This window comes from Polypterus senegalus, chromosome 16 (assembly GCF_016835505.1).
Source record: "Polypterus senegalus isolate Bchr_013 chromosome 16, ASM1683550v1, whole genome shotgun sequence".
NCBI lineage: Eukaryota > Metazoa > Chordata > Cladistia > Polypteriformes > Polypteridae > Polypterus > Polypterus senegalus.
Window position 1 is genome coordinate 58,603,885 of NC_053169.1, and position 23,425 is coordinate 58,627,309.

A 23,425-nucleotide genomic window follows, 5' to 3' on the forward strand; every position below is an offset into this window, starting at 1 on the left:
CATTTACATCTTTGTAAAAGGTAAAAGCAGCAATGATGGCCGCAGATGGTGGACAAAACATCTTGCAGCTGACTGGAGTTAGTGTTGTCCTGCAATAACCTCAGAACAGTCAGAGGAAGCAATTCATCATCTACAGAAAATCTGTACGAATCAAAGAGTTCCTCTTTTCTATCTTCTATCAGGTAAATGGACAATCAGTGTTGACCACGTTTATATTTGGGGTTGGTATAAATAATCAAGGACAGCGGTCTTTAAGTTAGATTCTGCTTGTGGAACTTATCAAAGGGGAACACATCTGGAAAGCTGTTATGGGAGTTACACCCAAAATTTAAGAAATTTCTAATCTTGTCACTGAGCAACTGCTGTTCATTTACAACTGGAATGCCTCATGGAGAAGTAAAATGAATCTCTGATTTCATAGATTTTAAAATAGAAGAGTCAGATGTGTTTCAAGCCATAAATACGCTGAAGAACCAATAAAACCCCTGGACCTGATGGGATCCTACCGATTGTATTGAAAAAAATGAAAGATGTCATCTATAAACCCATATTAGGCATATTTCAGCAGTCATTTTAGAAAGAAAAAGTACATGAGGAATGGAAAATTGCAAATGTGACTCCAAACTTCAACATAAGACAAAAATCATGCAAAACATCTGCATAGTGAAATGTATTCAAGGAGGAAAAATACTTTCACATTCTGTACTTTACAGATCTGTTGAACTGCGCCACCATATTGGCTTTCATATCGCTCAGGGTGACAAAATTCTTTATCTGTGTTTGCTGAGAAACACTTGTCTCTGGTCTGTCTGCAACTTCTTAAGCCTTCAATCTTGGTGAAAGGTTGCTTCAAAGTCTTCGGTCACCTCCACACCCACTTTGCTTTTCATGGGCACCACAAAGGTATATTTAGAAAGGATGTCAGGATGAATTTCACACTGCTATTGTGGTCTAGGCAATAGCTCAAAGTTTAAATTTGCTGGCCAATGTCAGTCCACTGTTGGAACCACCATTCTATTCCTCTTCATTATCACCCTTGCTAGTTTATGCTCACTGGTCATCCAGTCATACTCCAACCTGTTGCTGCTTTAGCCTCACACCCTGCTCCTTCATCCTGCTCCACAACCCTCTAATCACTCTGAAACTCCTCAGCTGTTCTGGCTGTTTATAGATCCTCTGCAATGCCTTCCACCATCTCCATATACGCACAGACTCAAACATACGCAGACAGTCACACGCACTCCTATATGAGGACCATTAAAAAGAAAAAAAAAATATATATATAGGGTGGTCTTAAAAAGAGGCCAGAGTAAGATGCAAGATGGAGCTCCAATACAACAGAGAAATTGTCTTTTGTTTAATAAGAAGCCCCAGATTGGAGACAAGCACTAAGTAGCGCATCTTTATTTCTGTTTTTTGTTCTTTTCAATTCATCGAGTGAAGAATAAAATGGGTGATCTGGCTGGCTTCCCAAAAATCCTTTCTTTTGGACACTGTTGTTGCACTGCCTGATATATATATATATATATATATATATATATATGGTTGAATAGTTTTACTGTCAAATAATGCAAAGAGTACATGACATGTTTCGCCCTAATTCTGGGCTCATCAGGTGTACACACTCACTGCACCCCCTCTCGGGGAATCGAACCTCAGATGTCAGTGCTAGAGGCAAAGCCTTTTGCCTTGCGCCATGGCGTGTGGTTAGTTTATTTGATAGTATGTAGATCGGGATAGTTACATTCATGGCATTCGTAGTCTGAATCACAATCTGATATGTATGGGTGGTTACCTACAAGGTAACACTTGTGGTTGGTTTGTGAGCCTGCAAACCTCTGCCACGGTGCCCTCTTTCAGTTGCGAGAAGCAGATCATAGATATAGTGGCAGACAGCTAGGGACCTCGCCCCACTGGGACGCCTGGTTAAGGGAAGGCACGGGAAGGGGGCAAAATCTTCCCTGGATGCAAGAGGGCAGACCCTCTGATTTCCATCAAGGACCACGGATGCGGAGCTTGGAGTCTCTACCCTGTGGGGGTCTGTGGCCCAACCAAGCGGCTGCCCGGATGGTTCCTGAGCCCTGGAGGACAGCACTTCTGCCACACCAGGAAGTGCTGCCGCTCCAGGAACTGTGAGCGCCCGGAGTGCTTCTGGGTGCAAGGGCAGCACTTCAGCCACACCAGGAAGTGCTGCCGGAACACCATCATCAAGCACCTGGAGCACATCCGGGGCATGATAAAAAGACGGAGCTTACGTGGGAGGAGTGGAGGCGCCGAGGAGAGGAAAAAGGACTGAGTACCTGTGTGAGTTGTCACTGTACATAATTGCAAATAAACAGCATGTTTTTTGGACACTGGTGTCGCATCTGTCCCCTCCCTTTGACCAAGCACTTCCAGATCTGCCACCTGCCAACATCTGTACCTGCCTGCCTGCCCACCTCCTAAAGCAGGACTACCGGCTTACCATTGAACTAGAGGTGAAGCGAGTGGTGACACTATAAAATTAACCACATGCTTATTGGATCAAATGGAGAGGAACACCTGTCACTTTTTGAATTTTCAGTTCTGATTGGCTGGCTGTCACTTTTTTATAAGATGTCTCATACGCTACATACAGTATTGTCTCATATACTGTTTGTAGTAAATTTGATGTATACTTATGATACTTTTTAGATGTTACCTAAGAAAAATGATAACAAAAAGACTGAGATGATTAAAAAAAAATAGTTTATTTTTTCATTTAACAGCCTATACAGTGTGTCACTCATAGTTTTCAGCCATTGCCAAACAATTTTAAAAGTGATAGTTTTGAAGATTTCAATTGGAAAAAGGTTACTTTTCTTTGCTTCTTAATGGTTGTACAATACTTTCTTTTATTCTTTTTGGTCTTAACAAATGTCAAAGAGAGAGAGAGGGTGCTAAATATTAACAGATAAAATGTAGAAGCTGAATATACTTACTACTATAATTACTTGCTGGCCACTTTAGCACCTAAATGAAAAAATGCATATTTTATTAATAACAACAACATTTATTTAAATAGCACATTTTTATACAACCCCAATTCCAATGAAGTTGGGATGTTGTGTAAAACGTAAATAAAAACAGAATACAATGATTTGCAAATCTTTTTCAACCTATATTCAATTGAATACACTACGAAGACAAGATATCTAATGTTCAAACTGATAAACGTTATTGTTGTTTTGCAAATCTTCACTCATTATGAATTTTATGCCTGAAACAAGTTCCAAAAATGCTGGGCCAGGGACAGCAAAAGACTGGGAAAGTTGAGGAATGTTCAAAAAACACCTGTTTTGAACATTCCACAGGTGAACAGGTTAATTGGAAACAGGTGTTTGTCATGATTGGGCATAAAAGGAGCATCCCCAAAAGGCTCAGTCGTTCACAAGCAAGGATGAGGCGAGGATTCACCACTTTGTGAAGAACTGCGTGGGCAAATAGTCCAGCAGTTTAAGAACAATGTTTCTCAATGTACAATCGTAAGGAATCTAGGGATTTCATCATCTACTGTCATCTAAAGATTCAGAGAATATGGAGAAATCTCTGCACGTAAGCGACAAGACCGAATACCAACACTGGATGCACGTGACCTTCGATCCCTCAGGTGGCACTGCATTAAAAACTGACATTATTCAGTAAAGGATATTACCACGTGGGCTCAGGAATACTTCAGAAAACCATTGTCAGTTAACACAGTTCGTCACTACATCAACACGTGCAAGTTAAAACTCTACCATGCAAAGCGAAAGACATATACCAAACAACATCTAGAAACGCCACCAACATCTGTGAAGGCACCATTAATGCTGAACGGTACATACCGGTTTTGGAGCAACATATGCTGCTATCCAAGCAACGTCTTTTTCAGGGATGTGTTACAACAGCATGGCTTCGTAGTAAAAGAGTGTGGGTACTAGACTGGCCTGCCTGCAGTCCAGACCTGTCTCCCATTGAAAATGTGTGGCACATTATGAAGCGCAAAATACGACAACGGAGACCCTGGACTGTTGAGCAACTGAAGTTGTACATCAAGCAAGAATGGGAAAGAATTCCACCTACACAGCTTCAACAATTAGTGTCCTCAGTTCCCAAACGCTTATTGAGTGTTGTTAAAAGAAAAGGTGATATAACGCAGTGGTAAACATGCCCCTGTCCCAGCTTTTTTGGAACGTGTTGCAGGCATCAAATTCAAAATGAGTGAAGATTTGTAAAACAACAATAAAGTTTATCAGTTTGAACATTAGATATCTTGTCTTTGTAGTGTACTCAATTGAATATAGGTTGAAAAGGATTTGCAAATCATTGTATTCTGTTTTTAATTTTCGTTTTACACAACATCCCAACTTCATTGGAACTGGGCTTGTACAAATGATGTAGCTCAAAGTGCTTTACAGGATGAAGAAAGAGAAAAAAGACAAAAAATAACAATAAAATTAGGTAACACTAATTAAAATAGAGTAAAGGTAAGGTCCAATGGCCAGGGAGGACAGGAAAAAAAAAAAACTCCAGACAGCTGGAGAAAAAAAAAAACAAAATCTGCAGGAGTTCCAAGGCCACAAAACCACCCAGCCTCCTCTAGGGATTTTACCTAACATAAATGACCTCAATCAGACCTCTTCGTTTTCAGGCTTAACATGGAAGAACTTGATGATGACGGTCATGTGAACTTCTGGCCTTTAATCCATCAATGTAGGGACAGCATGGTGCTTTGATCAGGTGGTAATGGCGCAGATTGCCACCACAGAAAACCGGAAAAAGAGCAGCAGAGAAAGTAGGGGTTAGTACGGATTTTGGAGCCACCATAAATGATAATGAAAATTAAATGCATATACAGAATATCAGGATTAAACTAAAATGAAGCTATGAGAAAGCCATGTTAAAATAATATGTTTTTAGCAGTTTTTTAAAGTGCTCCACTGTATTAGCCTGGCAAATTAAGCCATTCCAGACTTTAGGTGCATAACAGCAGAAATCCACCTCACCACTTCTTTTAAGTTTACCTCTTGGAATTATAAGCAGACACTCATTTGAAGATCTAAGGTTACAGTTTGGAGTGTAATGTGTAAGGCATTCCAAAATATAAGATGGGGCGAGATTATTTTAGGCTTTGTAAACTATAAGCAGTATTTTAAAGTCAATTCTAAATGGCACAGGTAACCAATGTAGTGATGTAAAAACTGGAGATATGTTTGGATTTTCTTTATCTAGTTAAGATTCTAGCAGCTGCATTCTGAACTAGTTTCAATTGATTGATGTCTTTTTTGGGTAGTCCTGAGAGGAGTGTGTTACAGTAATCTAGCCGATTGAAAACAAAATGTGAACTAATTTCTCAGCATCTTCAATACTATAAAAGGTCTAACTTTTCCTATATTTCTTAAGTGAAAAAATGGTGTCTTAGTAATCTGATTTATATGTGATTTAAAATTCAGGTCAGAGTAAATAGGTACCCCTAAATTCTTTACATCTGTCTTGACTTTTAATCCTATTGGATCAAGTTTATATCTAACTAGCAAAATACCCGCGCTTCGCAGCGAAGTAGTGTGTTAAAGAAGTTATGAAAAAGAAAAGGAAACATTTTAAAAATAACGTAACATGATTGTCAATGTAATTGTTTTGTCACTGTTATGAGTGTTGCTGTCATATATATATATATATATATATATATATATATATATATATATATATACACACACACATATAAACATATATACATATACATTGTGGTCCCTTGGGTGGCGTCCGTCCTGGTTATGTTGGGGGCCACGGGTAGAGGGCTTGGAAGCCTAACCCTGTAGGGGCCTGTGGCCACCGCCAGGCGGCGCCCAGGTGCCTGAGGAACCCTGGAGCCCAGCACTTCCGCCACACCAGGAAGTGCTGGGGGGAAGAGAACAGGAGACACCCGGACGGCTTCCGGGTGCACAGCCGGCACTTCCACCACACAAGGGTATGCCCAAAAGAGAGTGCCGGGAAGCAGTTGGAGCCCATCCGGGTTCCCATTTAAGGGGCAACCTCCCTCCAGTAATTAGTGGATGTCGGGTGGAAGAGGACAGAGCTGGAGAGAGGACGGGAGGCGGCCAAAAGAAAGGCATAGAGACTGTGAGGGGAACGGGCGTCGCCAGAGTGCAGCGGGCTCCGAGGGTTGCGCTGTCGGGAAGGACGGCCAGGCCAGCGTTGCGACGCGGAAGGCCACACCGAGGCAGGGGCCTCGGGTGGCGGGATCCGGAGGTGAGTGCCCTGCCCTGCAGTAATCGGCCGCCGGGTCACGTACCTTGTTTTCTACAGGGGAGGGACGATCCGGATCCGCGTCCGTGGCAGGAGCACGCCAGGCCACGGGCTGTCGGCAGCGCGACGGTGGCAGCAGAGGAAGCTGCGAAATGGGAGCCGCTGCGGCTCGAAGAATTGCTCAGCTGCGAAGCTGCGAGGAGGCATGTCACTGCACCCAGAGCAGAGGAGACAAGATGGCCGCGGGCCGGCTGTCCCGCCCGCTGACCGGCACGGGATTGGCTAATGTGTCTTGTGTGCCCGCCAATGATTGGATGGAGGTGGGACCAAGGAATGCCAGTCTTGTGCCTAGGAGAGACCCGATTGGGCCAGAGGGATTGGCCCACAGGAGGCAGACGACGAGTGGGGCTGATCCACAGGTAAGCCCACTGCCGTCTGCCTCTCTGTTTCCGCCAGCGGCTCGGCGCGAGCCGGAGGAGTCCCTTCGGCCCGCTGAGTCGCCTTTATTACAGGGAGCACTTGGAGCAGCTGAGGAGGAAGGCAGTCGCGTCGGGACAGACGCTGCGTCAGAGGGGGGATCGGCGCGACGCTGGAGCCTTCGGCAAATAAGACACCACGGGGAAGGTAGGTTGTGCCGTCCCCGTAAAGCATAAAGGGGGATCGGCCAAACACGGCCGCGATTTTATTAAGGAGGACCGGCTTCAAGTAAGCGATCCCCCCACAGCGGACGCGGCGGTGCAGACGACCGGCGGGGCGAGGAGAGCGAACACGCAGGGACTGGCAGGACAGAGGCTGATGAGTGCCCTGGCTCCTAGCGCCCTGCGCTCCAAGCCCGCGGCAGTCTCCTGTCGCTCTGCAGGGGACGCAGACGGGGCTGGATTTGAGCCGTCACTATGCTCAGACCCAGACCGTCAGGCCGTCCAAGAGGAGAAGGAGGAACCGAGGGATGAATGCCGGTTCTTCCGATAGTAAGGGGCGTCTTGCTGGGAGCGAGCGTCCGAAGGAAGGCCGTCCTCTGCGGAGGCAGAGGGAATCCCCTGGGCGGCTGGGTGAGCCGCCTGCGAGAGCGGTCCCGCTGACAGCAAGAGGACGGGCATGGAACCTGCGCCGGTGGACTCAAGCAGGCAAGTCATAGGCTGTCAGAGGGGGGCGAAAGCACTGCCGGTACAGAGACCGACAGGACGCTCGGGGTGAGTGTCCTGGCAGTGCTTCTGGCCCTCCCTTTTCTCTTTTTACAGGTCTGAAGCCATGACGAGCACTGGAGCCGACGTCGTTTGGGACCTGCCCTCCTGGAATGGGCTGCTCCGCGGGAGGGCTCCCCGTCGGGAGGCCGATGGTGACCCAGCTGGTGATGACGGCGGGGGCGAGAGCGGCTGGACATTTGGGGGAACGGTGCTGGAGGCACTGGCAAGTGCACTGACTGTAAATATATAAATAAAGGGTGTGTGGTGAACTTATGATGTCTGTCTGTGTGTGTCCGGGTCCCAGTTCACAACATATATACATATATACATATCTACATATATACATATATACATATATCTACATATATATATATATATACAGTATATATATATATATATATATATATATATATATATATATATATACAGTATATATATATATATATATACACTAGCAGAATACCCGTGTAGTGTTTTAAAGAAGTTATGAAAAAGAAAAGCAAACATTTTAAAAATAGCGTAAGATGATTGTTAATGTAATTGTTTTGTCATTGATATGAGTGTTGTTGTCATATCTATCTATTTATATTATATATATATATATATATATATATAGCAAAATACCTGAGATTGGCAGCGGAGAAGTAAAAAGAAAAGGAAACATTTTAATAATAACGTAACATGATTGACAATGTAATTGTTTTGTCATTGTCATGAGTGTTGCTGGCATATATATATATATATATATATATATACACACACACACATATATAAACATATATATACATATAAACATATATATAAAATATATATATATATATACACATCTATACACATATATACATACTGTATATACAACATATACATATCTACATATATACTGTATATACACATATATATACAAATCTACATATATATATCTACATATATATATATATATTAGGGGTGGGACTCGATTAAAAAAATTAATCCAATTAATTAGAGGCTGTGTAAGAATTAATCTTTATTAATGTATGTAATCCACGTAAATTTGCCCCAAATCGCAAATTTTTTTTTTTAATTTAAAACGGTTTTAGTGGGCGACAGAATCAAATAATAGACATGGACATGAATATTGTAAACTGAAGCTGTTTTAATTTCTGAAAAAAAAGCTTTTAAACTGCATTTGAATTCAAAACAGAAACAAAAATATCATCCCTGGTTAAAATTGGGCAGACTTAAAAATAAAGTGGTAGTTTAAGTACTTTAAGTACATTTTCAGAATAGTATTGTCTTTAAATAATAATAACCAAAATTTCAACATAAAGTGCAGTTTTCTTCTTAAAAAAATGTCAGAAACATAAAAGGTAATTTGACCAGCTTACTCTTTAAACTCTGAGTAACATTAGCCAAAATTATTTTGTACATTAGGCTAAAACAGTGTGATCATTGAACATTTTGTAATTAGATGTATTTAGAATTACTAACGGTCACGGAAGTCCAATGATCCCCAGTAAGAGCCACAAAGTCCGCTTTCTGTAATGCATCTAATTTTGCTTGCTTTTCAGTGTGCACAAAACCATGCTTTTATCAAGGCTTCGCGGTAGTCGAAATGATCAGTCGTAGGAGCGCGCTTTATTCCGACTCTAACATTTTTGTAGCTGTGATGTGTGCATCAGTGTAATGGATGTACCAGGAAATCATGCATTGACAAAAGTTCCCGCTTGCTTGGAATTGAAAGTGTGATTAAATCGTTATTTTTAACGTTATGGAGTACATGCATCGAAGCTTCTCAGCTGTGCTTGTGCTAAGAAAGGGAAAATTTTAAAATAACGTAACATGATTCTGCGTTAACCTAATATTTTTCATACGTCCCAAACCAAGGAGATCGAAGGTAAAATGAATCGGGTAGCGCATACATAGTCAGTACACCCCTCTCGAATCGAACCTCGAATGTTGGCGTTAGAGGCTTAAGACTCTACAATTAGCCACAGCGTGTGGCTTGTCTATGCTAAAGTATGTATTGTAGATCGGGTATATATATACATTTATATATATACCGTGTACCGCAGTGGAGAAGTAGAAGTTATGAAAAGAAAAGGAACATTTTAAAAATAACGTAACATGATTGTCAATATACAGTAATTGTTTTGTGAGTGTTATTGAATGTTGCTGTCATCAAGGATTTGATTATCATTATTTTTTTCAATCAGGCTCGTATTTGTAGGATGTGTTCAAGTTACATTCCGTGTTTGTCAATCGTTGTAAAGATAAGAGGTTTCATTCATCGATTAGTTCCTTACTGCATCAATAAACAGCTCGTCTTCCTTTTATCTGTGATGTGACAAACTGCATGCACGTTTTTTTTCACTGTCTTCCTTTAGCAGGACATTCACTTTTTCCACCGTGTGCTTTGTTTCCGCAGTAGCTGCACTTATGAATATGATTGTATGTATAAGGCGCTTCATATTTTTTTACTGCCTTCTCAATTGTGTAATTCGGTTTTTGTTCAGCACTCTTTGGAACTGTTGCTTTTTGTCTGCGCATTGCGTCAGTTCACGTGAGCCGCTTGGTGTTCTTGCATCGAAGGTTCCCAGCTGTACTGGTGCCATCTCGTGTAATGTCAGCTAAGACCCGCACTTAAAAGTTTCTCTCGCAGTTTCAATGAGTTTGTGCCAAACACCACCCTGACCATCTCATCTTCCTCTGCATAAGCACAGTCCTTCACCCGTGAACATTTACCGGCAGTGTTTGTATTGGATTGCCGCTGATGGACGGCCTTATATGGGCAGGCACTAAATTACAAGCGCTAGTGGCAGCCTGTCTATGAACTTAATTTAATATAAACTTACGGTTCACGCCGTGCTTTGTTTCCGCAGTAGCTGTACTTATGAATATGCTTGTATGCATCATTTGCTTCATAATGTTTTTCTGCCTTCTCAATTGTGAAATGGCGTTTTGTGCTCATCGCTGTTTGGAGTTCTTCCTTGTTCTCTACGTACTTACGTAGGAGGCGTGATGATGTCACACGAAACTCCGCCCCACGCCATCTCCAACTCAAGACTCCATTACATTATATGGGGAAAAATAGCTTCCAGTTATGACCCTTATGCGTAGAATTTCGAAACCTGCCCAACTTTTGTAAGTAAGCTGTAAGGAATAAGCCTGCCAAATTTCAGCCTTCTACCTACATGGGAAGTTGGAGAATTAGTGATGAGTCAGTGAGTGAGTGAGTGAGTGAGTGAGGGCTTTTGCCTTTTATTAGTATAGATATATATATATATATATTGTCACAAAAAAAGACAAAGACAGAAAAAGGTTTGGGGCAGCCACCCATGTAATTTGGTATCCTGGCTGCAAAAGTCGTTTTTCTTTCAAAATACCAGCACTGAAGTGCTTACAACAGAGTCCAAAACAAGACTGTCAGAGAAGGGAAAAGGGAAGGCTTTTAAAGGGGGAGACAGAAAGTGAGGTCATAAGGATCGGGCACGTGTTCATCATTCATTGGATTAGGCCCGGATGTGACATCAGGGGGGCCGGAGCTGGCAAGGTCTGTCTCCATTGGCTCGGTCCCAGAAGTGACATCAAGAGAGACAGGTGGAACCTCCCGGGTTTGGTCTACAGGGAAGTGAGAAAGAGAGTTAGTGCACTCTGCCACATCCCGGCATGCCTCAGAACTGCCTTCACTCGAGCCCTTTAACTGCCTCCCATGCGCGCGTGTGTGACAATATATATATACACATATCAACATATATATATACACATACATATACACACATACATACACACACATATACATATATACTGTACATATACACATACATACATACATACACACACACATATATATACTGTATATATACACAGACACATATATATACAGATCTACATATATATACATATGTACATATATATATACATATATATATATACATACATATCTACATATATATATACTGTATATAGCAAAATCCCCGCGCTTCAGCAGCAACGAAACTAAGTACTGCTTTTAAATTTTTATTAAGAAGAAAAGAAAACCTTTTTAAACTGAGGGAAAATATACCAATAACTGTCTGTTAAGGATCTCTTTTTATAGCACGTTGTCAGTTCAGCACTCCGGTTGTAATATGACCAAGCTGCTAAGCTCACTCTTGAGAATGCAACGTATAGTTGTCCAGGAGAAAAGCAATCTTGCCTCAAATCAATGGCAAACTTTTGTAGGGTCTGTCCCTGAGACTTATTACTTGTCATCACGAAGCAGAGCCTTACTGGAAATTTAAGGCATTTGAATTGAAATGGGAGATCAGAGGGTATAAAGATGATAAGAGGAATACATTCAGAGTGTGGCGCTCTGCTGTTTTTTTGTGTAGCTGCCTTCACACAGCTTCTCTGCTGCTTTATAAACGAACGCCATATAAGGCTGTCATTTCTCCTTGCTTTGCGGTTCTGTACTGTTTTATTATTCATTTATTACGATTGTTATAGTTATTGTGTAGCTATTTGAGACTTACTTTACTGTTCAGGTACCCATTTCCTTAATTTAATCCGCGGCTTGTACGCTATTTTTTGTTTGTTTATTACAATTATAGTTATTTATTGATTCCCTTCTTTAGCTGACTGCCTGCTCATATAAGGCGCTCTGCTGGTTTTTTGTGAAGCAGCCTTTACACAGCTTCTCCGCTGTTTTATTAACGAACGACATATAAGGCCATCGTTTTTCCTTGTTTCGCCAAGGAAGCTGCCTTTTTATTTAATCCACGGGTTCTCCGATGTTTTTTTGTTCGTTTATTACGATTGTTATAGTTCTCTTTATATAGCACATTGTCAGTTCAGCACTAGGTCGTAATATGACGAAGCTGCGCGAGCGCACTCTTGAGAATGCAACCTATAGTTGTCCAGAAGAAAAGCAATCTTGCCTCAAATCAATGGCAACCTTTTGTAGGGTCTGTCCCTGAGACTTATTACTTGTCATTGCGAAGCAGAGACTTACTGGAAATTGGAGGCATTTGAATTGAAATGGGAGATCAGAGGGTATAACGTGGATGCGAGGAATACATTGAGTGTGGAGAAACTCTAGAGACAGCGTGTGTATTAACTTGTGGATTTTTCTGTATTTGGTGGCAGCGTGACGAAGTTACTTCCGCAAGACCGCGTTAGCTGTGGAGCTCAGCTCGGAGCATATTCTTTTCCTACCTTGTCAATTGTGTAATGCATTTTTTGTACAGGTTTGATGCATGGAAGTGATCACTCGTACTGCATTCAGTCAGTTCACGTGAGCTGCCCTCTTGTGTGATGTTGCGATGTCCGCAGCTTTATGTAATGTTAGCTAAGACTCGGCATTTAAAAGTTTCTCACTACAGCAATTTTAACTCTGTTACAAAGTGATCCAAGGTCTCATTTATACCTCGTGTTTTCTCATTAAACTTGTACCTCGCGAATAAAGTATTCGTCAATGGCATGAAAAACGTTAGTGTGAGCGTGTCTATAAACTTAATTTAAACTTACGGTTTACACCGTGCTTTGTTTCCGCAGTAGCTGCACTTATGAATAAGCTTGTATGCGGTTTTTCTTCAGCTCTTTGGAGCTTTTCTTCCTTTTGGAGCTCTTCCTTGTTTTCTATGTACTGCGTTCACAGTCAATTCACGTGATTACGTGGGAGGCATGATGATGTAACACACAACTCCACCCCCCACGGCCAGCGAGCTGAAGTCCATTACAGTATATGGAGAAAAATAGGTTCCAGTTATGACCATTACGCGTAGAATTTCGAAATGAAACCTGCCCAACTTTTGTAAGTAAGCTGAGTAAACAGAGTTGGGGTCATCAGGAGCTATTGATAAATACAGTTGTGTGTCATCAGCATAGCCGAGATAATTTAACCTAACGGAAGCATGTAGATCAAAAAGAGCAGTGAACCCAGGATAGAGTCTTGTGGAACACCATATGGAATATCATGTGTCTTTGAAGTATAATTACCACAACTAACAAAGAATTTTCTAACTGTCAGGTAGGATTCAAACCAATTTAAGACACTGCCAGAGAGGCCCACCCGTTGTCTAAGGCGATTTCTAAGAATACTGTGTTCATTGGTATCAAATGCAGCACTCAGATCTAAGAGGATGAGAACAGATAAACAGCCTTTGTCTGCATTTACCCGCAAGTCATTTACTACTTTAAGGAGTGCAGTTTTTGTCCTGTGATTTGCTCTAAAACCCGACTGAAACTTATCAAGAATAGCATGTTTATTGAGATGGTCATTTAGCTGCATAATGACTTCCTTCTCTAGGATTTTACTTAAGAGATGAAGGTTAGAAATAGGTCTAAAATTTTCAAAAGCAGAGGAGTCAAAATTATTTTTCTTGAGAAGGGGTTTAACTACAGCAGTCTTAAGACAGTCTGGGAAGACCCCTGTATCTAATGATGAGTTTACTAAGTCAAGAAAATGATCAATTAGTACACTGGATACTTCTTTGAAAAAACATTTTGGTATTGGGTCAAGAACGTAGGTGGAGGGTCTCAATTGAAAAATTATTTTACATAAATCAGGTAAATCTATCCTGGTGAAAGAATTTAATTTGTTTAAAATGTAGTACCAGAGTTTAAGAGGATCAGTATTGGGGAGATGTATTATATTATTTCTAATATCGTTAATTTTGTGATTAAAAAATACAGCAAAAGCCTCATAAGTTTCACTGGAAGGTTTTTGGAGGCATCCCATTGAGTGACCTGAGTTTAGCAGACGATCAATTGTAGAGAATAAAACTCTGGGTTTACTAGCATTGTTATTTATAATTCTAGAGAAATAACAGCACCTATCAAGATGGACTATGTTGTTGTATTCTGTTATTTTAGCCTTCAATATCTCATAGTGGATAATCAGTTTAGTTTTTCTCCATTCATGCTCAGCTCTCCATCATGTTCTCTTTAGATCAGACACTATTTGGGTTTTCCATGGTATAACAGTGCTAGAAGATTTTTTAACTGTCTTTTCAGATGCGACTATGTCAGCAGTAGCTCTCACTTAAGTATTAAAATTTTCCACCTTACTATTTACATTATCCTTGCTATTGTAGTAAGCACTATAAACAGACTGGTTGCTTAGAATGTTTGTAAACTTTAAAGCTGCTGATAAATAAAAGAAGCGTTTTTTAGCAATATGCTTCTTGTGAATTTTTTCTATCATTATTTCTATATTAAATAGTAAGAGAAAATGGTCTGATAAACCAATATCAATCACCTTTAGTAATTACTTAATCCAATGTATGCCCTGTTTTGCGTGTTGGCTGACTAACAAGCTGGCTCAAATCAAGTAAGTCCAGGAGGTTCATGAATTCTTTTACTTTCAGGTCACACTGATTATCGATATGAAAATTAAAGTCACCAACTATTAGGAACATGTTACAGTTCGTAATCATAATTGACAACCAAGTCTGAGAATTCCTCAAAGAAAGACGCACTGTATTTAGGAGGTCTATACACGGACAATACTAGAAACTGAGAAACTCCATGAATAACAACGGCAAGATACTCAAAGGACTTGAATATACCAAAGCTGACATCTTTACACTTTAACCAGCTCGAGTAAGTGTTTGCTAATCCGCTGCCTTTCTTACCTTGGCAATCTGCATGAGCAAAGCTGTAATTCAGAGGCACAGATTTGATTAAAACAGCCGCACCATCACAGTTAAGCCACGTTTCACTTAGTACAATAAAATACATTTTCCTATCACTAAATAAATAAATAAGATCATTGATGGAAAACAACTTGTTGGTTAATGCTCTAACATTTAATAAAGCCATATTTAATGTCTCGGAAGAGCAGAACTGAATTGTAGGAGCGTTACGAGTAATCAAGATAGAAATTAAGTTATTCGTATTAGTGCCACTCTGTGCATATTTTTTATTTAATCTACAGTCTGTTTTTATAATTTTAATACATTGTTCATCTAGAGGTGTAATTGTAATTAAATTATTCATATTTATGCCGCAGTGTCTAGATTTTCTACATGCATTGAGGTTAGTTATTAGAGTATTGCTGCAGTGCACTTTTCAGGAAGATTTTGTATTAACTATGGTGTTTAGAGTAATTAGATATTAATATTTACTTTCTAGCATAAAAGCATTTTGTTTGCAGTAGAAATGGCAATGTTATAGGCAAAATCAAACATAATGTAATGAACTACAACATAACAAAAGCTGGACATCAGTTTAAAGCTGTGAACACGTTTTTATCAATGCCATTCAGGTAAGTGGAAATTATGACAAATGATCATGCAAGTAATTATTATTTAAAATAATATCTAATTAACAATGGAATTAACTTACAAAGAAAATAAAGAGGTAAACAAACATTAAGGTTTTCTAGTATTTTAGCTCAGTCTAGTTTGCTTAACAAACTTACTTTTTATTCTTCATAGAGTATCTCTTTATTCTCCTCTTCTTATAGATGTTCACAGTCCTAATTGGTAGTCCTTCTTATTCAAGCTTTACCTGTTGGAATAATGTAGAGAGACATTTGTTTACTTCTACCGATTACTGTACCTTCATTTTCTGCCTACCATCATGCCATCAGATAAGATTTTCTAATTTCCATGTTCAACTTGTCTAGCTGTCCACTGTACATGTTTCCATCATTTTAAAGAATGTGGCTTACACTAGTTAAGGGGCTGACATCATTTTGACCCACTGTTTTTCATATTACATGATACAGCTTTATACACTCCCTCTACTGCAATGCTGAATTAAAAACATTGATGCATTTATTACTATACTTAAATATAAAATATATTTCTCTGCAGTACAGAAATCAGTGGTTAACCATGAATATTCAATGAAATCAAAAATCTACAAATATCTCAATGAATTAGAAATGTTACTGTTATATTCATAAACTCACTGTCACTTCACTGTCAGGTCAGTATAAAAATATTAACGCAAAAGCTTGAACCAAGCTTTTATAATGATGTCAATTTCTGCTTAAAATTAAGTAGATTCAACACACTTCAGTGACTAAGGTGAATTAGCTTCTCCATTACATTTAAAACTATTTTAATAACTTAATAACTAGCAATATAAACCCAAGTGTAAAAGTATTTTGATCATCTATGCCTCCTGGGATACAAAAGCTGGTCTAGTTAGTTTGAGGCAGCAGTGCTACCATTATGCTACTGTCCGGCCTCTTTTTGTGTCAAGTGCTTAGCAAGTATAGAATATAAGCTTTTAAATATAATATATTTAGAATATAAGCTTTTAAGTTGACAAAATTTCACATGGTTAAGTTGATTTACATAGTTTTATCTTTTTATTTGTTAGTATTTTCCAATTGAATTGTGACATCAACATAAAAATTGATTTGTTATATCATAAACCAAAGCCTGTATATTGACATCGCTTTGATCATAAGAATGGCTTTGTAAATAAAGTAAAATTCAGTAATATTTTTCCACAACAGACAGTTTTATTCAGCGGGTAGATAACATTTACATTTATTTGTTTAGCCGACACTTTTACCGAAAGCAGCTTACAAATGAGGACCTTTAAAATTGAGTAAACATCAGACTGAGGATGCCATGAACTTGTAGACATGAAGTTGTGCTAAGTGGACAGGAACCTTTGACATCATGTCTCAAATGAAGGTGGAACTGACATCACTCAACAAACTTGACTAAGTAACCACAATGTGATTTTTGTTTTTTATCAGTAAATTAATAAAATTATGTTTCAATTACTTACAATAGTAAGTGGAATTATTATTATTATTATTATTACTGTATATCAACACAATGTATTAAATAATGCTTGCAATTAAGAAAGTTTAACAAATTTATTACATTTAAATTTTTACATTTCAATCATGCATTTATTTAAATATTGGATAAAGGTCATTTGAATTATTTTTTAGAGTGATAGGGTCAGTGACAAAACAAGTTTAATAGAAGGGGCATTACATGATTACAGTTTAAATATAGGGATCTAATTATGCAATTTTCATTACGCTATAACTTATGAAGTTTATAACATAGGAAATCACCCAAAAAATCATCAAGAAGTGTGCGAACTGACGTCATGAAGAATCGTCCCTGCATAAATCAAAGTCATCCAGATGATCTGGATCTGCATAATTAGATCTAGACCACCCTGTACAACCCACTTTAATTGTGTTTTAAATCCACTCTTAGATAGGACTCCTGTCAGAAGGGGGATGACATCCAACACTGCAAAGACAATTGCACAGTTTTTAACTGGCCACAACCTATCAGACTTCTGGAGATTTCTAAACCCAAACTCAAGAACATATTTCTTCTACTCACCAGTGCATCATTGCTACTCAAGAATTGATTATTTCTTTCTAGATAATAATTACTTGCCTACGATTAAATCTTGCAAGTATGATGGTATTGTTATTTCTGACCATGCCCCTTTGATCTAGAGCTAAAATCATTAGGCCCCATACACTCATCTCGCAGATGGCGTCTTAACCCACTTCTATTAACAGACGAGAACTGTACAGAATTTATATCCAAACAAACCAGTTTCTTCCTAGAGATAAATACATCCTGAGAGGTCTCTGCAGGAATACTCTGGGAAACTCTAAAGGCCTTCTTAAAAGGACAGATTATTTCATATCTTTCCCACAGGAATAAATTAGAAACCAAGAAGGTATCAGAGCTAACCAGCGAAATTACTAGAATAGATTAAAAACATGCCAGGTGTCCAAGTGAGTCTCTTCATAGGAAAAGGCAGGCTCTGCATTCAGAGCTCAACCTCTTAACAACCAAAGAAACTGAGCAACTCATTTTTAAATCAAGACATCATTACTATTAACACAGAGAGAAAACTAATAAGCTCTTAGCTCAACAAATCCACAAGCAAGAAATTCGAAATTCAATCCCAGCAATCACCAACACGAACAAGGATAAAATCATTGACCATAAAAATATAATGCACACATTCAGAGACTAAATCCTTATATTCTACTGAGTTTAAAGAAGACAACACACAATCTAACGCATTTCTAGATACATTACAGATACCACAAATAGATGCGCTGTCAGAATTACTAGATGCTATCAAGTCACTTCAAAGCAGGAAAACAGCAGCCCCTGATGGCAACCCTGTAGAATTTTATAAGAAAATCTCCACTCAGCTAGCTCCCCTCTTATTAGCAACATATACAGAAGCTAGAGACAATCAAATTCTACCTGAAACTTTTCGCCAAGCAATTATCACTGTCTTTCCTAAACAAAATAAGGACTTATTACAATGTGCATCATACAGACCAATTTCACTTCTGAATAATGATGTTAAGATACTCTCCAAAGTCCTAGCTAGAAGGATGGAGAAAGTGCTGCCTTCGGTAATATCACAAGATCAAACTGGATTTATTAAAAATTGACACTTACATTCCAATCTTCGACGCCTGTTTAATCTACACTAATAAAAGACAAAGCCCTCACTGACTGACTGACTGACTGACTCACTCACTGACTCACTGACTCACTCATCACAAATTCTCTAACTTTCCCGTGTAGGTAGAAGGCTGAAATTTGGCAGGCTCATTCCTTACAGCTTACTTACAAAAGTTAGGCAGGTTTCATTTCGAAATTCTATGCATAACAGTCATAACTAGAACCTACTTATGTACATATATACCGGCCATAGCCTGCTGCTCGGTCGCCGTGTGAGACGGAGTTGCATCTCTCATCGTCACGCCTCCCACGTAATTGAGTGCCTGCTCATATAAGGCCGTCCCTCAGCGGCAATCCAATAGAAACACTCTACCGCTAAATATTTGCGGGATTAGGGCTGTGCTTATGGAAACGAAGATGAGATGATTAGGGTGGTGTTTGGCACAAACTGAGCGAAACTGTGAGAGAAACTTTTAAGTGCTGGGTCTTAGCTAACATTAAATAAAGCCATGGACATCGCACGAGATAGCACAAGTACAGCTCAGAACCTTCGATGCATGTAGTCCGAGCGGCTCATGTGAACTGACTGTGAATGCAGTACGCAGACAAAAAGCAAGAGCTCCAAAGAGCGCTGAACAAAAAAGTATTACACAATTCAGAAGGCAGCAAAAGAATATGAAGCGAGTGACGCATACAAGCATATTCATAAGTGCAGCTACTGCGGAAACAAAGCACACGGTGGAAAAACTCAATGTCCAGCTAAAGGAAGACAGTGTAAAAAAAAAACCCGTGCATGCAGTGTGTGATGTCTCAAATAAAAAGGAAGATGAACTGTTTATTGATGCAGTAAGAAAGGAATCGATGAATGAAACCTGATATCTTTACAACGGTTGAGAAACATGGAATATAACTTGAACACAACACATCCTCCAAATACGAATCTGATTGAAAGAAATAATGATAATCAAATCCTTGATGACAGCAACACTCATAACAGTCACAAAACAATTACATTGACAATCATGTTACATTATTTTTAAAATGTTCCCTTTGTTCATAATAAAATAAATGTTCATAACTTCTTTAACACACTACTTCTCCGCTGCGAAGCACGGGTATTTTGCTATATATACATACTAATAATCGTCAAATAAATGAACCACACGCTGTGGCGCAATGCAAGAGGCTTTGCCTCTAGCGCTGACGTATAAGGTTCGATTCCTGAGAGGGGGTGCAGTGAGTGTGTACGCCTGATGAGCCCAGAATTAGCGTGAAACACATGTTGCGTACTCTTTGCATTATTTGACAGTAAAACTACTTATATATATCTATACTAATAAAAGGCAAAGCCCTCACTCACTCACTCACTCACTCACTCACTCACTCACTCACTCACTCACTCACTCACTCACTCACTCACTCACTCACTGACTCATCACTAATTCTCCAACTTCCCGTGTAGGTAGAAGGCTGAAATTTGGCAGGCTCATTCCTTACAGCTTACTTACAAAAGTTGGGCAGGTTTCATTTTGAAATTCTACGCCTAATGGTCATAACTGGAAGGTATTTTTCTCCACTAACTGTAATAGAGTTTAGCTGGAAAGACGTGGGGGGCGGAGTTTCGTGTGACATCATCACGCCTCCCACGTAATCACGTGAACTGACTGTCAACGCAGTGGGTAGAAAACCAGGAAGACCTCCAAAAAGCGCTTAAGAAAACATGCATTATATAATTGAGAAGGCAGCGAAACAATAAGAAGCGAGCGAGTGACATATACTACCATATTCATGAGTCCTGCTACCTCGGAAAGAAAGCAAGGTGCAAACCTAAACTTTAAATTAAGTTCATAGACAGGCTACCGCTGGCGTTTCACATGCCCACGGGAATGCGGGATACAAGTTTAATGAGAGGAGGCAGGATATAAACGAGAGTTTTGATCACTTTGTAACTAAGTTAAAATTGTAAGTGAAGGGGTGTGCTTATGCAAATTCCGTGAGACTGTGTTTGTGGGGGATTGACAGTTAAGGCGGGTGGGGGAGTCACGTCATCATCACCCTCCCATTCATCTCATATCGTTCTGAGCTGAGCTCCGCGGCTAACGCCGTCATCCGAAGCAACTTCGTCACACTGCCACCAAATACTCACTGAAAAATCCACAAGTTAATATACACTCTGTCTCTAGAGTTTCTCCACACTGAATCCTCCAGGCACTACTTACAAAAGGTTACATTGACAATCGTGTTACGTTATTTTTAAAATCTTTCCTTTTCTTAGCACAAGCACAGCTGAGAAGCTTCGATGCATGTGCTCCATAACGCGTTAAAAAATAATGCATTTAATCACACTTTGCATTACAAGCAAAGGGAGCTTTTGTCAATGCATGATTTCCTGGTACACGATTACATTGATCAGCGCATCCCGATTCATTTTACCCTCGCACCACCTTAGTTTGAGAAGAAGTATGAAAAAATATGAGGTTAACACAGAAAAACAGATCACCAATTCAAGCTTTATGAATAATCGATTCGCCATCAATAATTGTTTTGGTAAAGCCATCCTCCTTCCATTTTATAAGTTTTCCGCCACTAGCCATGATTAAATGAACGGTAAAAAAGTAAGAGCGAAGCGAGGGTGACTTATTTAGGCAGGCATATATATGACACCAACACTCATGACAATGTCAATCATGTTACGTTATTATTAAAATGTTTCCTTTTCTTTTCATTACTTCTTTAACACACTACTTCTCCGCTGGTAGGGGTATTTTGCTATATATATAATATATGAATTACCTGCAAAGAACGCTGAGACTTTTGATATCATGAACGTGTGTACAAAAGGGGTCTCCTGCCCAGCAAAAGTCGAGCAGCCAGCGCGTGTGCATAGCTGTGCCGGCCTTTGAGACGCTGACTGCGCTTCTGCCTTAAATCAAAGTGAGCACTTTTAATTTTTTTCTTCCTCCCCCTGCGCTATAGCCCAGACAAGTGCAAACACGGGACCCCTTTTCTACACCACGGCAAAATAATATTAAGGCGATTCACACTTTCTTTTGCACGTGCTACGATTATGAGGTCCTCAGCTCAGATTATGAAGATACGCACAGGAGTGGAAGACTGACAGTGCCATCACAGCCGATTAATGGCGGGGACGTCTCACCAGTCTACACAAGACCCACCGCGACTGTCCCCAAAAGGCGATCATAACATCAGCGAACACATCTCTCTATACTATATAAAAGGAAAGGCAACTTTCCTTTCTTTACACCTTTTTTCCTTTTATCCCAAACCAAAGCCTTTCTCTCTTAACATTGCAAAGGACACAAAAATAATTTTCTTTAATTGCCGGTAAGGCACATTACCAGAGGCACAAATTTGAAAGTTCACATAGAAAATGTAATTTCTATACCACAGCCGTCGTGTAGCGCCTTTCAAAAGGGATCTACTACCGAGAGATGATCCATATACATTTTAGCTGCTGTTGGTTACTTACCTGTTGTGTTACACAGTCTTTAAAATGTAGTTTACCCAAACCACTCCAGTAGTGCTCAATGTACCTGTACTTCTTAAAACGTTAATGTTTTACTGTTTAATAACTTATAGACTATATTTTATTATTTTTCCCTTGCACTCAGTGACCAAAGCTATACACACACATATAGACACATACAAACATACAAGTATATGTATGTCTATACAGTATATATGTATGTATGTGTATATATATATATATGTATATACACACACACACCCCTATCTAGATTATATATATATATATATATACATACATACATATATATACACACATTTATAATTTGTGTGTGTGTATGTGTGTGTATATATATATATATGTGTGTATGTATGTATGTATGTGTGTGTGTGTGTGTGTATATATATATGACAGCAGCAATCCAAGCTGTGAGAAAACAGTAAAAAGGAGGCGTGTCAGACGTCGTGGTACATTTTCTGATGCAGCTAGACGAAAATAACTTTGTGACGCTGCCACCAAATACACAAAACAATTACATTGACAATCATGTTACGTTATTTTCAAAATGTTTCCTTTTCTTTCTCTTTCCTTCTTTAACACACTACTTCTCCGCTGCCAAGCACGGGTATTTTGCTATATATATATATATATATATATATATATATATATATATATATATATATATAGATAGATAGATAGATAGATAGATAGATAGATAGATAGATAGATAGATATATATATATATATATATATATATAGATAGATATGAGAACAACATATATATATATATATATATATAGATAGATAGATATATATATATAGATAGATATGAGAACAACACTCATATCAATGACAAAACAATTACATTAACAATCATGTTACGTTACTTTTAAAAATTTTTCCTTTTCTTTTCGTACCTTCTTTAACACACTACTTCTCCGCTGCGAAGCGCGGGTATTCTGCTAGTATATATATATATATATTGTGAACTTGAACCCGGACACAGGCAGACAGACATCGTTGTTTGCACCACACACTCGCTTATTTACAGTATTTACAAACAGTCCCGCCAAGTCCGCAGTGCCTCTTGCACCAATTCCCCAAATCCAGGCCTTACAATG

General features: G+C 39.3%; 1 long non-coding RNA gene across 2 annotated transcripts in view; it reads right to left on the bottom strand.

The window, feature by feature from the left end:
• Positions 1-11,000: 11,000 nt before the first annotated feature.
• Positions 11,001-23,425, bottom strand: part of LOC120516834 — an 82,515-nt gene continuing 70,090 nt past the window's right edge. For both annotated transcript variants that reach the window (XR_005630927.1, XR_005630926.1), the window contains exons 2-3: positions 15,811-15,899; positions 11,001-11,027 (exon numbers count right to left, since the gene is read on the bottom strand). This is a non-coding gene — a long non-coding RNA (uncharacterized LOC120516834). The remainder of the gene's footprint in view (positions 11,028-15,810; positions 15,900-23,425) is intronic.